Raw genomic sequence first — 15,465 nt, 5'->3', positions numbered from 1 at the left:
ATATTTGAAACAAATAGTATTTAAATACTTTTCAAAAGAAACAGCTGCTGTGAATGCCTCAGAGGTCTTACACAGAACTGGGTGGAGCTGTGACATGCTAGGGGCTTACACTGTGCTGTATACTCTTCATTACAATGGAAAGTTGTATGAATGAAACTCTGAATGCACTAAAGAGTTTCAGGTAGGTAGTCTAACAACTTTGAGTACAACAGGAAATTCATCATTATGGAAAGTGAACGGAAAGCACTTCCTAGGCCCTGTTTTCTGGTCATTGACAAGCTATATGTAAATCCTCTCTTTCCCCTATAGATATTTCTGCTCATCAGCTCAACACGGCTGGTTACAAGTCCTCTCCTTGCAGTGAGAAACAACAGTGCAAGTGCCAAGGCAGAATCAAATCTTCCTGGTCTGTTTTCCTTCCCTTGCTGCAAGGCACAAGGTGGGTAAAGCAGAAGTAATACAAGTGGAAACCAGTGGGCATGGAGCTACATGGAGTCAGGAAGCTTCATGGAGTGATGATCAGGGTCTGCTCCGTATTTCTAAGCCAGGATGGAATACAGGTAAGTGAAATGGCACAACTCCAGCTTGAATTGGGAGCCACTCCAGTCTTCCAAGAGTATTTGAACAAGAAACTTCATTTCTCATACCACTGTATATCTACACATTAAGGAACCAAGCTTTTTCTTCAAAATGTAAGTCACATTTTGGGAGCTTCACATAATTTCAGGGAGATGGTCAATCATTGTGAATGCTCATAATAATCCTGTTTTAATATATGGTAATAATTTAATATATTGACATCTGTAAATAAGAAGAGACACAAGAAACATTCAAAGTAAATGAATTTCCAGGCCTATCATTGTATATAACTCAGCTGGTTTAACCTATGCAACACTCATAGTTTTAAAACCTATCTCATTTAGTGATGATGACAAAAGGATGTGCAAAGAGACAAATTACTCCCTACTCTTTGCTGCTTTGCTGAGCTAACTGGCCACTTTGGGAAGACAGAGGAGATTTGCACCTGAAAAGTCTTCTAGTGCTTGTAGGTTTGTGAGCTCACAGATTCCAGGTGTGGTGATGTCCCAGGACTGAAGCAAAGCCAGAGTGCTCTGTTTTGTGTAAACCAGCCTTTCAACTACAAAAATTTTACTTTTTTTTTTTTTAAGGCCACTCTCCCAGGCAAGGTTTAAAGTCATATGATCTAGAAACAAAGGCTCTCTAATCACTGACTCCTTGTTTGGTGCCTGAGCTCAGAACTTTAAAAAATAGAAAAGCTTTATTGACTGTAAGTATTGCTTTCAAAACAATAAGCAGCTCAAGTGTCTTGGATCAAACTTCATTTGTGAGCTGTCAGAGGCAGCACAATGAAGGCAATAAATTTATAGGTAGGATGAAGTCACCTCTTTGAATCAGAAATTCACTGGAACTGGAAGAATCGCAGTTCTTACACACCATGGCATCCAATGATGCTCTAAAGACCACCCATCTCTAAACACAGCCTGACAACTGTCAAGTTTACTATTAACTGGGAGTAAAAGCTAAAATAATTCCTCCTTAAATTCTCCTTCTGTAATTGAAGCTTTATACTGTCCTCAAGCAAGTGCTTTACAGGCATAGTTCAATCCTGTACCAAAGCACAACCTATCAGAACTGACATTTAAACACCTCTCCTGCTCTAGGATTTTGGAGCAATAATAATATCTTCAACTCCTACAGAAACATTATCAAGGACCTCAGAGTGGTTTAAAAGAAATAATTAACTTATGCTCAGCAACAGGACTTTCCATAGAATGGAAATTAGATGTAGAATCCCATAGGTTGAGCACAAGGCAACAGAGCTGGAGACTGCATCCACAGGGCATCTGCATCAAGCATCGGACACCACTCTCTCTCATCCTATCTGTATTCTTCTAAATGCTTGGTAGAGTCTCATTATAATGAAGACGACACTGTGAAGTCTCTTTAGTATGTATTTACAGTAAATGTACATTATTATTTCTAGGTGGTTTGGTTTTGTTTGGTTTGTTTTTTTTTTTTTTCTTTTTTCCCTTCTAATTGAGCTCTTGTCCCTTATTATTAAACAGACAGCAAAGTGGAGAGTTACCAAGGGCTGACTATATTAGTCTCAAATGTCTTTTCAGTGTAGCAAATTGTTTTCAATTACCTCTTAATACACCTCCAGGGAGCCTAAGAGAATGGAAGGATTAGTAGAATAATGAGTTTAAATTATTTAAGGGTTTGGTGGGGTTTTTTTTCCTTTTATTGTATGACTTTATCAGATTTAATCCTAGACCAGAGATATTTGATGATACAAGCCAGGGTATATCTAATAAGTAATCTTGATCTCAAATCAAAGGATTGCAAGAAAAGGATATAAAAATGCAAATCTCCCTTCCTTCACCAAGAAGATATAGTAAAAAGGGTAGGGACCTCTGTTTTATTTTGCACTGATTGAAACAAGGTAACTATTTTAGCCGTTGTTATGGTAGGTGAATTTCTCAGGCAGAAACATCCATGAGGGGAAAAAAGTACTAGTGATCCACTCTTCCCTTATTGCATCATGATTCAATAAAACTTCAAAATTCAGTCAGTTGAATTACATTTCAGGAAGGGTGAATTGAGGTAGCTGAGATTTGTATAGCTCTGAGCATGGCTATCACCCAAATGCCTGATCATCTCAAATGCTTGACCATCTCAAAGCTATTAGATACATTTTAGCTTTACAATATCCTGATGAGGCAGAGAAATTTCATTTTGATTGCATTCAGGAACTGGACATACAAAATCACATACTAAAGGTCTCACTGAAAGCTCAGAGAAAGCCAGGAATGCAATCATTATCTCCTGAGCCCTACCACATCCCTGATGGACCATAGGTCTACACAAGGCAATAAGGTAAAATAAACAAACATAAAAGAAAACAAAACCAAAATGAAAAAAATACCATGGTTACAGATGGAAGAAAATGTATTCTACAGGACAGATGTTAATCATGGTACAGTCTGTCCATTTCCAGTCTTAACCATTTCTAGTCTAGCATGTTAAATCAGTGGTCCTGCCTATTCTGTAGGTTGCTTTTCAAACCGTTCCTTCTTCCTATGTTTTCTACTCCACCTAGCTATTTTTAAGGCAAATCTAATTCAACTGTCAAGTTAATTTTACTGACCTTGAAAGATTAGGCTACATGAAAATTCGAACACAGTGGTTGTCAATATCTTCGGTATAATTAATACCATTTTCTTCACACTTAGGCTGGAGCTTGGCTCCTAAACCTTCTTGATGATTAAACCTGGGCTTGTTGATGATGGATCCTAATACCAGAACTTTAGAAACTGATTTAAAGTGAGGATCTAAATATTTTGCATATCTTCTACTTTCTGAATGGATGCCTATTTAGTATGAATTATGAAGTGCAGTATTGTATTACATTCTCAGTAACAGCAAATACGAACAGACCTTACTGTTCTTAGCCGCTGTGTTGTCAGCATCACAATTGTATCAGAATTTACAAAGTGTCCTGGATTTTAAAATGTCACCCATGGAAAATACTAGGGATCATGAGAAATCATTTAGAAAGCATTCAGAAACATATTAAAAATAAAAATATATACATGTTAAAAATATTTAAAATAAAAATCCCAGCTGCTTTATATTGTGGAAGAATACCACTCACATACTGGAGTTTGAGAGAAGAGCTGAGAAGAGTTTTTGGAACTACAGTAGGTTTGAATACTTCTTCCAAGAATGTTTTTCCCCCTTCCCAGAAGTTGTTAGTCAAAATAAAAACTTTGTGAAAAAAGGTTTTGGCTTTGCTTTTTCCTTCACACATTTCCAGGTCAAATACTGAACTTTTTGAACGATAAACTTATTCCAACTTGTTGAAGAGATCCAAAAGACTAGCATGAAAAAGAGAAAGAATAATGAATTTATAATTCCTTATGCTTAGGTAAACTTTTAATCACAAATGAGTGGCTCTCTGGTTGGTGTTAACTGAATACAGGTGTCTCTGTCTGTGTGTATATATAAATGAATGTATATATGTTTGTTTCCATGGTTCTATTGAGCTTTATATATTTTTTTTATTTTTCTTTCAATTTTTCTGCTTCCTGTTCCAAAAATCTCTACTGGAGAAGTCTGTTTACCCCTGCCAGAAAAGGGGACAAATTTCTGTGGGCAGACAGGCTTTTTTTTGTCTCTGGTTTTGACCTAAGTCAAACTTAATCCTTACCTATTATCATGGATTCTCTATTCTTGCTAACAGATATAGTAACTGTTGTTAATCCAAAAGAAGTATTTTTCTCCCTCATGCTTTCATAAGACTGAGTAATTATAAATGAGTACTTGTAGAGATGGAATTTGAAATTGGAATCTAAGATATTTGTCAGATACGTGAGATGATTGGAAGAGTATACACAAAGTTATGACAGAAGTGGGGAAATTATAAAAAAATACACCCAAGCCACAGCTTCCATAAACCTCATCCAAACACTGGATAATCTTAAGGTGGAGATTTTACCCAGTATTTCACCATCCAAACCAGTCCAGAAATTAGACCTGAGCAAAACATATTAGTCTCATACTGTACCCAGGCAATATATTTTCCATTACTTTTACTGGTACTATGATGTCTTATGACAGACTCAGCCTTCAGAAGGTATCAATATCTTACAATGAGTGTTATGAGAAGCTAACAGTGCGTTTTCAAGGTGCCATCATCTGTATTCACCTTCCTCCTCATCCTCTGGGGTACTATTAATTAGCACACCCAGGGGAGTTTTGATGTTCTGCTCAGCCTGGGGTCAGCCAGCTGACACGAAACCTGTGAGCTCTGACACATTATCTTCATCCTAGGGAGAGTGAAATATGAATTCACTCTTCAATATAGAATATGCATTTATAGAATATGAAGATATCTCTATCCACAATCAAGCAGCTTAATTTGCAGTACTATTAGAAGTCTTTTCAGTGAGATGAATGAGATGCAGACACTATATAAAATGAACTCAGTCTTCAAAAACAGTTACAGGTATTATTGCCTTTCAAGCATTACATTGGTAGCAGTTTTAAGTGGAGTTGCTAATAAATTTGGAAGTAGCTCACATAAAGATGAGGGCTACAAAGCAGGACTAGAGATGTAGCTCTGTTAATTCTCTTGTTAAAACCCCGTCTGCATTCACAGACTCAAGCTAGAATTTAAAAGGTTGCACACCATAGTAAAATTCTACCTGGAAACCTCAAAGCAATAGCAGATGCTTCGGATGTATGTTAAATACTACCCCACATCCCCAGGACACTTTGATAGCTCCAGCTTGCTAGCCCAGAGGCACAGGAACCCAGAGCTGTGGAAGGGATGTGTGTGTGTCAGCTGAGTGCCCTTCTCCTGTTCTTTGTAAAATGTGTTAATGTGAATAGATTGAAAGTTTTAGCCTGAAGTAAATTAACTACATTATGTATAATGGCAAATTATGCAGATTTATACCAGATAATCAGCTGGTGTGCTTGCCTTTGGAGACAGCTGATGTCCAAATAGAGTAGTATGAACTTTAACAAATAAGTTCAGATTGTTCCCATTGGGCACATCACTTCAGTCTCCTAACACACTACCTTGTGATTGTCTCTAAAACTACTGTTTCCTATTATATTCATATTTCAGCTTCTTCTTTTTAAACTTTGATGAATCCATCCACCTCCACCCTTCTTCAACCTCATTACTTTGGACAGAAATACTGAAAAGGATGTTAAACTGTGCTGTAGGAAGCAAAACAGTGCAGCAAAACACTTTGAACACATTTATGAGGTCTTGGGAGCATTTCCCTAGGCATTGCCACGTTGATTAAGGTGTTAATGAGAGGGTTTTTGTTGAGAAAGAAGGAGAAAATAGAGAGATGAGGGTACTATGTTTGAGGAAAGGGGGAAAAAAAGATAATCATGGACCCCAGAAATGGTTTTCCCAAAGAGTAATTGAGATTCTAGCTCAGACTGCTTTCATAAAACATTCTTTTCTTTCCAACACACCAAGGTGAGCAGTAGCTCTCTACAGAATGATGTACAGACAAATTCAGTGGGATTAATTATTGTCTTAACACTAAACCCCTAGACTTTGACCTTGAAAATTTGTGCTACCATGGAGAGAGACCTTTTGCATGAAGTCCGGTCATTTTTAGTGCCTGTCTTACTCCTTCATCATCATTTTTTCTGTTGCTATGAAGGCTGTAACCACTACAGGGATAAGATGTTTCTTACCATGTTTATATCATACATAGTACCGTGAAGGCCTTGTTTTGCATGGAGCTTGATGTTATAATCCTTTTACTATACAGACGTCTCATTCCTCAGGAAGAACAGAGACAAATAAGAAGTATTAAACAGAATTGACTCCCCCCAGGAGCCTGCACATTGCAGATTCTTCCAGAAAATAAGATACAGAGAAGAGTTAATCTCTTCCTAACACTCTTTCCATCAGGACTGGTAGCAGATTTGCTGAACTTTCCAGAAGCAGGATCAAAATACCTGTCTCTCCAAAGCTTCCTCATCATGTCTTCTACTTCCTTGAGACGCTCAGATTAATTCAGTTGGACTTTGCCCTTGGCAGTGATCTTTGCAACACACATTTCAGCAAACTGTTTCAGAGTGAAAGCCCAGCCATGCAGGACAGACCCAAAGTCAACAGTACCAAGCACCAGATCAATTATATTTCCCATGGGGTCACTTTCTTCCTCTCCACATGTGAAGATAAAGACATTCATGTTTTCTACAATAAGCTGTAAGGACTGGTATAGTTCTTCTGGCTCCATCTTAAGCTCCAGTAGCACTCGGTCCATCTTGTTCATCATCAGGACAGGCTTCATCCTCTCAACAATGGCCTGATGCACCACAGTCTGCTTACACACACCAGAGACACAGTCTACAACTATCAAGGCACTATCAGTGACACAAAGAGCAGCAGTGACCTCTGAAGAGAAGTTCACATGCCCAGGAGAGTCAATCAGATTGATCAAGAAAAGGTAATCATCCTTGCTATGCTTGATGAAGGCCAGATCCTTTTCAGAGAGTTCATAAAAGAGGGAAATAGCTGTTGATTTGATGGCTATGCACTATTCCTCATCTTTCCTTGTGTTGGTGAAACTGGTCTCCCCCTGCACAGGCAGAGGTAATGGTACCAACTTTGCATACCAGAGAATCAGTCAAGGTTGATTTGCTGTGATCAACATGAGCAATCACAGATGTGTTTCTCATGATGGTCTTTTTGTCCATGATGGCCCATATCTGGTCTACTGTGAAGTTCAGCAGGCTCTTCCAGTCCTTGAGATTCTGTGTTTGGAGTCAAACTTGCAGACTTGTCAGAAATCTGTCTTTGACCTGGATAATCCAGGACTCAGGTCAGGTATCCAGTTTAGAGAGAAACTCAAAATCAGATCCCAGGGGTAAATGACACAGAGGCCCAGCTCATTCCCTGAGAAGAGGAAATTTAAACCCCTTCATAACACCAAAGCCCTTGACACTCTGGTCCCTAAACCCAGAAAACACAGCCTAGTAGAAGCATCAAGGCTGTGCCTCCATGGGCAGTCACACCATCTCAGCTCAGAGAAGGAACCACTGTGGACAAAGCAGCTGAACAAAGATCGAGAGAGATCTGCCCATTTTGCTACTCTAAATTACCAGGCACAGCTGAGCAATGAACATGGCAGACTAAAATGACACCGTACAATCTTTCTGCTTACAGAGACACTGATCAAGTGTCTTACTGAGTAATTGCAAAAATATAAGGAATTCAGGGTTCTTTTTCCTCATTCTTTTAATAACACTATCAAACTCATGTCTCAGTTTGATGGGCATATTGATTTTTGTTTCATGCAGGGATACTGCAGCTTGTAAGGAATAGTGTATTGGAAGAGTATTCTCTTTTTTCCCCCAGTCATTCAATCTTGATGCTTGTTTTTTTTTAAAAAAAAAAAAAGTAAAAATCCATCCTAGCACTACAGGCACTGGGACTAGTGCATTAACTGCTCTTTACTTGACTTCAATGCTTACATCAGGAGCTCATACAGAAAAGTCCAGACTAATCAGGAAGGATTTCTGGCACACATAAAACACGCTGACAATGTTATGATCTGTAAGTCGTGCCCTGACACTTCATAGTGCATCTCAAGATTGTTCTGGAAGCAGGTGTATAATCTGACCATATTTGTCTGCAATAAATAAACATTGTATAACCCAAGTAACTCTTATAAAACCTTCTTTCACACAGATCCAAATTGCTTGTTTGTCTCTCCCTAGGGAGATGCACTTTTGTCTGATCTTGCGATTTACAATAGAGAGATATTGTATTTATGAACAGCCATCCAACAATCATATTGTTCATGGACTTTCTGTCCAAGGTTTATATTTGAACCTCAATTTCAACAGATAAGCTCTGTAGTACTAATAACACTAATGCCCTCTGCTGTGTACCGTTAACAGTACAGGGCAACTACAGTAGTGTTTAGCATGTCTGCTTGCAAACAGACACATTTTGACCCAGCATCTCAGTAAACCATCCTTCTTCCCTGCCTCAATCAATCCTCACACAACTGGGAGATTAGGAAGGGATGGAAGTTCCCCAGGCACTCAGATAGGCAGGTGTTTCTCCAGATAGAACTTTGAGATCTGATGAACATGCAGTATGGATATGCAGGTAGAGGTTATAGGGGAGATTATTTTGATTTGTGAAGATATGGAAAGAAGTTAATAATTGCCAGTGTGATTCCAAGGGGGCAGATGGACCTTCCAGATAAGACAGAGCTGAAGACAGGTATTTACCTCTCAGCCTGTCCACAGGGTTGTTTTATTATCTTAAGCAACTCACGTAAGCTCTCCAGATTCCTATTTCCTTATCAGTAACAGAGGTAGTGATATCCATCTCTTAGGGCTGCCATGAAGTCAGACTACTACATGTTCAAGGTACTTTGCAGTCACAGGTGCTCATCCTAAGCACACCAAAGGCAATAGAAGTATTCCCACTGAGTTCAGCACACTTTGGGTCAAGACTTACAGAGAACTAATTCCCCGTTACAATAAAGCATAGCATAAGTCCTGCTAAGAATCTGAATACCTTTGAAAGAAAAAGGTTACAGGAGAAATCTCCACTTTTATTAACAGCACATTAAATTGAAGTACCTAAAGCAAAGAAAGTCACAGAAATATGTCACCAAGAAAGGATATTGTATGAATTAGTTTGTCTGTAGCAGCCCTTCAGAGTCAGAGAAGACTGTAAATCTCAAAATCAGAAAAGTTATGTTCAAGCAGAGATGGGGAAAGCAGACTCTGTTGGCTATCTGCATAACACTCTAAAGTAAACTGAGGACTGCATTAGCTTATCGAGTCTGCTCGAGCATCATGTTATCTTGCATTTTGTATTAATTTCAACCTCTTCTCACAATTACAACTGTGTGATTTCTTTTTTTGCCTTAAAACAAATTTTAGACTCATCAAATTCAACAGTTTCAAAATCTTTGCTACATCAAACACCAACAGTAAAGAGGCCTGAATGTAAGTCTGCATTGCTTTGATAATGCCAGTAAATAATGATCCTCAATCTTTTTTATCTAGGTGTAAGGTTTGCTGGACGGCCACAGCTTGCATCATACAGTTAAGCTCTTATCACAGGCTCAACAGGATAGATGAGAAGCCTGTATTTGGGCAAATATCGTATTTCTATTTAGTTTACAGCTTTCAGTCTCTCACTTACATACAATATAGGTAAAAATTAATTCTATTTCCTTTTTACCAAAACATTTTACAGTTAAAATGGCTTTTCAGTTTAACAGAATCACAGAATTTCAAGAGCTGGAAGGGACTTCAAAAGATCATCCAGTCCAACCTCCTTGCCAGAGCAGGATCACCTGGAGTAGGTCACACAGGAACTCATCCAGGTGAGTTTTGAGTGTCCCCAGAGAAGAAGACTCAACAATTCATCTGTGCAGCCTGTTCCAGTGCTCCATCACCCTCACAGTGAAGAAGTTTTTCTTGTGTTTCTTTGGAATCTCTTATGTTCCAGCTTGTACTCATTGTCCCTTGTCCTATCATTGGACATCATTGATAAGAGCCTGGCTGCAATCCTACTGATGGATTTTGTGACTAACAAAAATTAAACTCCCAAAATTTTATGAAAATACAGAACAAAGTGACTCTTCAGATGAACAAGAAAACAATAATTCATTTTCTACAGTTTCCTAGGTTTGTTTTCAATATTAAATATTATAGTAATACTGTGGCAGTTTGAAGGATAGAATCTTGTAAAGCTTCAAATGAAAAGCAGGCCTTTTTGACAGGGCCACAAAGATGATGGAGTGGAGCATCTCCCTTGTGATGAAAGGCTGAGGGAGTTGCGGGTCTTTAGCTTGGAGCAGAGGAGACTAAGGGGTGACCTCATTCATGTTTACAGATACATAAAGGGCAGATGTCAGGAGGATGGAGTCAGACTCTTCTCAGTGATGTCCAATGATAGGACAAGGGGAAATGGGTTTAAGCTGCAACATAAGAGGTTCCAAAGAAATATAAGGAAGAATTTCTTCACTGCAAGGGTGAGGGAACACTGGAACAGGCTGCCCAGATGGGTTGTGGAGTCTCCTCTGGGGACATTCAAAACCCGCATGATGACTTCCTGCGTGACCTACTCTAGGTGCCTACTCTGCTCTGCCAGAGGTGTTGGACTGGATGATCTAAGATCCCTTCTAGCCATTAAGATTCTGTGATTCTGTGACCTAGTCTGTTTGTGTTATGTTCCTATGTTTTCTGTTGTGTGTTCTAGCATTCTCAATGCAGAAAGAAAACATCATATAAAAAGTAAGCTACATTACTTACAGGTTTTCCATATGGTCCTTCGTTCCCAAGAGATTTATTTTGCTATTTCATCTCACTTTTACATGTTCAATCAATACCTATTTTGGCATATATCAGGCACATACAGTATCAGTTACAGGAAAATTAGATCCTGACACAAGGCACTGTTTTCTAGTGAAGGTGATGCCCATGGCTAATATGTATCATCCCTTGTAATTAATACATGTGTATTCTGTCAAATCCTAATGATTTTGTCCTGAGCTTTTCCCCAGTGTATTTAAATACCAGTGATGCTCTATGAGCTACATCATTCCACATGAATCAAATGTGAAGAGCTGTTCAATAGTGCAGTAGCCTTTCTTCGCCTGAATAATGATGGCAGTACTGATTACCCTTAATAATGTTATGCTGTGTGCACAAATCAAGCAAGAAGAGCAATCAGGTGGAGAATTAGATTGTTTTAAAAAAGTTATCTTCTTTCTTACTGCATGTCTACTGGACCTTGAAAACAGTAATGGAATGGCCTTTAAATTCCTACTGCTTTGATAAGAGGTGAGACGTGAAGCCAAATATATTTCTTCCAGTTTAGTAACTATAGCTTGCAGGCACTGCTCAGTGCCTAGAGGTTACTTAGAGTGGAAGTTACACGGTTCAAGTCCTCTTTTCATATGTAGTTTGTATATATTAAACATTTAATACAATAATGACACATTTTATGCAGATGTAGCTGTGTGCAGAGAACTCTCAAAGAGAATGAAAAAAATCCAAAGGAAATCCCAGCCCATGAGTAGTTGAACTGGTTTTGGATGAATCAAGATCAGCTTCATACTAGCTCTAAAAACACCTAAAAAAAATAATCAGTGACTTTTATTTCATCTGACTGTGCCCAACTTCTGATATAATCAGTTGCTCATAAACTGTTTTTTTCATACAGATACATAAAACTGCTGATGAGGCTTTTCTGGTTCCTCATACACCCCAAAGTGCCACTTACACTACAAATGTGGCCCAGGAACAGATTTCCCCTTTTCAAGAGATCAAGATCTTCTTACAAGGTACCTCTCATACTCATACACAGGCACTTCTTGAAAACCTGAACACATGATTTATATAAACAACATTGGTTCCTTTGCCCTTTCCAAGGGTCTGGACATGGATTGAAAGCAAATTTAAAGACTCAAGGCAAGGAGAGTTCTTGAGAGAACCTAAATGGCTCCTTCATTTTTTCAAGGGAAGTTCAAAAGTCCTGGCAATTTGGACCACTTAATGCATTTTTAATCAAACCATTTGGCAGCTTCCTGAGAATAACTCATCTTTGTAAACAAGTCCTTCTTTAATTGAACATGGACAATACTGTCTTCTGGTCCATTCCGAGTTTGGTCTGGTTTGTGAAGCACCCAGATAAGGGACATTCTGTTAAACATAAGCAAACAATTTCTTGAGTGCCCTTTAATTTTTATCTCCCGGCCCCACTCAGCTATTCAAGCTATTTTTTGCATACTTTGTTTTCTGGTTCTTGCTAATCCGTTCCATGCAACACATTTGTAAGGATGACACAGGGAACATAGGCATTTGATCTAGAAAGCTAAGTAAATAAAACTTTTGTTGACTACTGTAGGATCAAAAAAGATATAGTTTAGTGTAAATCACAAATAAAACTGTTTATTCTAATGATGATAAATTGTATGAAAACAAACTAGAATTTCCCAAGCATAGTCCCTAACTCACGGTAGTATCTTCAGGATGCCCTTCATTGTTTTCTCAGATCTTTGTAGTTTGACAATAGACTCATTCAGTAATAGCATTCATGTTTAACTGTGGACCCAGAGACAGGAAGATAACTCCTAAACCTCCCTCTGACAGTTCTATGCCCTCCATGACAAGGACTTGGGTCTGTTGTTGCCACAAGACAAGATGAAGATTTATCTACTGTCCCGTGGGACCTCACTCACCTGTGAGACTTAACATCTACCCAGCCATTTGAACACACATAGAAGGATATATGCCAAGTAGCACCACTACTCCCAATAAAGAGGGAAAAATTAAATTTTTCACTGACTTTTGCACAAGACATTGAGTCACTTCTTTGGTAGAGAACACACCAGGACTCCTCCTCAGTCTGTCTAGTTCAGCAGATGAACCCAGACGGGCCTTGTGGTTGCAGTAACATACAAAACTAGAGACATCAGGTGCTGAGTACAAGAGAGATGAGGAGATGAGTCAGAAGAAACTTTACTAATTGCATAAGTCTGCTCCTGGGTCTGCTGCCAATTGGCAGTGTAGCAATCTCATTAAGTTTCACTTGCTGTGCTGCTCACTTCTAGGTTGGGAAGAGAGAACTAAGGGCAGCTTCTTCCACTGTTCCATTTGAATTAAAATTAAAAATCATAAAGTGGTCTTTCCACCCACCTCAGTGATGATGCCTGGCAAGAAACAGAGATGTCTCTCCAAGCCTAATGCTATTCACAGAGTTTTTAAGTTCCTCAATTTCCGTTTAAAGGTTTCTGAAGGAAATCACCTTTTCTGGATAGACACCAGACTGTAGCATAGGAGGTGCTCTTGAGTGGCTGACAGCCAAATAACATAAGGTGAAGAATTATTATGAATTCAAACAGTAGTGCCAGCATTTCTTTCTTCCTTCAGCAAGCACAGATTTGCCGTTTCATAGTTAAATTAAAAAGGCTGATTATTTTACCTCAACTATTCAAATAAAGCTGGAGAGCAAAGCAGCACCTGATCTTTCTCCTGAGATAAACTGTAGAGATTTAAAAAAAAATTTATTAGATAATATCTCCTTAGTAACAACAAAGCCAAGATACTTCTATGTGAGATGTTTTCAGGCTGGTGGGATATAGATTCACTGAGGATCCTTTCCTTCACTCTGAGAAGAAGGGAGTAGGACACACATTTATAAATATGCATCAATTAGAGATAGAAAATAAGATACAGAGAACAAATGTTGATCTATTCCAAGTTACTCAAGAAAATGGCAAAAGTCACAGAAGAAACAAAGAACCTCAACTCACATTGCCCCTCTTCTCTTCACCATTCAAAGGAAAATCTGCTTCTGTCTGCAAAGATCTTGCCAAAGAGATGGCTGCACCTGAGTAATTTCATACTGAAGTAGACAGGGGCCTTGACTATCTCCAGTGCCCCAACACCTTTTGCATTCTTTTCATTGCTTCCTCCTGTGGCAAGCCACTGGAACCTGCTTGTGACAGAAAGCTCAAGAATCTTGGTGTCAGCTCACTTCTGCCTGGCTTAGCAGTCACATAGGATTTGAAAGTACTGCCTGCCAAGCTCATGCTTGTATGTATTTGATTATGGAAATGAATGCAGAGGTCCTGCTAAGAAAAATCTTGGCCTGTCTGGCATATTAATGGGATAGTCTGTCTACCCTGGGAGGAAAGCTTCAGTGAAGACTGCTTAGTAGATATTCAATAGTTTTAACCCTCAGCAGTGATGCAAAAGTCAAGGCTTTGTATTTGATGCATGTGCTTCAAACTATCTCACCTAGTCTCATGGGATGCAGCTGTAGAGGCGCAAATGAGCACAGATAGGATGCAGCAAAAAAAGACAGAGTGCGTGAGATAGATAAAGAAATCAAACAGGATCTGAAATCTGCTTAAAGCCATCAAAACTTCTCTCTGAGTACTGTCAGTCTGGAAGAAAAGATAGTCTGAGAGGGATATAATACACATATCAGGAGGGATACAAAGAAGGAGGATTAAGGCTGAGTGCCCCTTGTCTCTTCCACCACAAGAACAGGCATCAAACAAGGATACAAGGAGCCACATTCAAAGAAAACACAAAGACATGGCTCCCTGCAGATAGCAGATCTGTGGCATTCCTGGACAAAGGAAGCTAAAATATAAGCTAGACTTTTGTGTCAAATGGAAGGAAACTGTTCAAAGGAAACTGTTTAGTATGGACGACTAAATGCACAGAAAAATGATAGTCATGCTCTAAAAGTAAACAGAGTTGGAAACAGCAGTATGAAGTGTTGAATATTCACCGTTATTTCTCATTGATAACCGCCTTCTACAACTACAACAAGCTACAGCTGCTTAGCTACAGCTAAAACTGGAATATTGAGTGGCTGAACCTTTCATTTGAGCAGTATGGCCACTGTTTCATTCTTACAACAATCAATGTTTTGCTACCCAGACCAGCTAAAACCTGTTCACAAATAGTTCACTTTGCTATAATAGGATGAACCCTGTCGGTTTGGTCTGAAAGAGTAATTAGGATAGCATTGTTTTCATGAGTTGCAGGGCAGAATACTGACACCTCACACTCTGTTAACCTGAATATTTGTCTGTGTGTGGTCTCCTCATCTGCACTGACTGCAAGACTCCAGGACTTGCCCCACTGTTCAGTCAATATGGGCAGACACACACCATTTATGCTTCATTTTGATGCATCAATGCTTAATTATTTCCCTTAACTAGTTCTCTTCCATAGAAATATATCTATATTTTACATGGTACACCTATAGGCAAACTAGTCTGACAAATCAAGACCAACATGAGCTGTTAATGTAAAGGCAGTGATGATGCAAGCTTTCATATCCCTACATACACCTAATTCCTAGCTAATGTGCTTTAATGGGATTGTTATTAGGAAGAGAGAGTAATTCAT

General features: G+C 38.9%; 1 pseudogene; it reads right to left on the bottom strand.

Moving 5' to 3' along the window:
• Positions 1 to 4,802: 4,802 nt before the first annotated feature.
• LOC104557866 (elongation factor 2-like) lies at positions 4,803 to 8,902 on the bottom strand (annotated as a pseudogene).
• Between the last annotated feature and the right edge of the window lie 6,563 nt (positions 8,903 to 15,465).

The sequence above is a fragment of the Colius striatus genome, chromosome 2 (genome assembly GCF_028858725.1).
Source record: "Colius striatus isolate bColStr4 chromosome 2, bColStr4.1.hap1, whole genome shotgun sequence".
Classification (NCBI taxonomy): Eukaryota; Metazoa; Chordata; class Aves; order Coliiformes; family Coliidae; genus Colius; species Colius striatus.
Note: the sequence above shows the minus strand (reverse complement) of the source record. Positions and strands in the feature narration are given on the sequence as shown.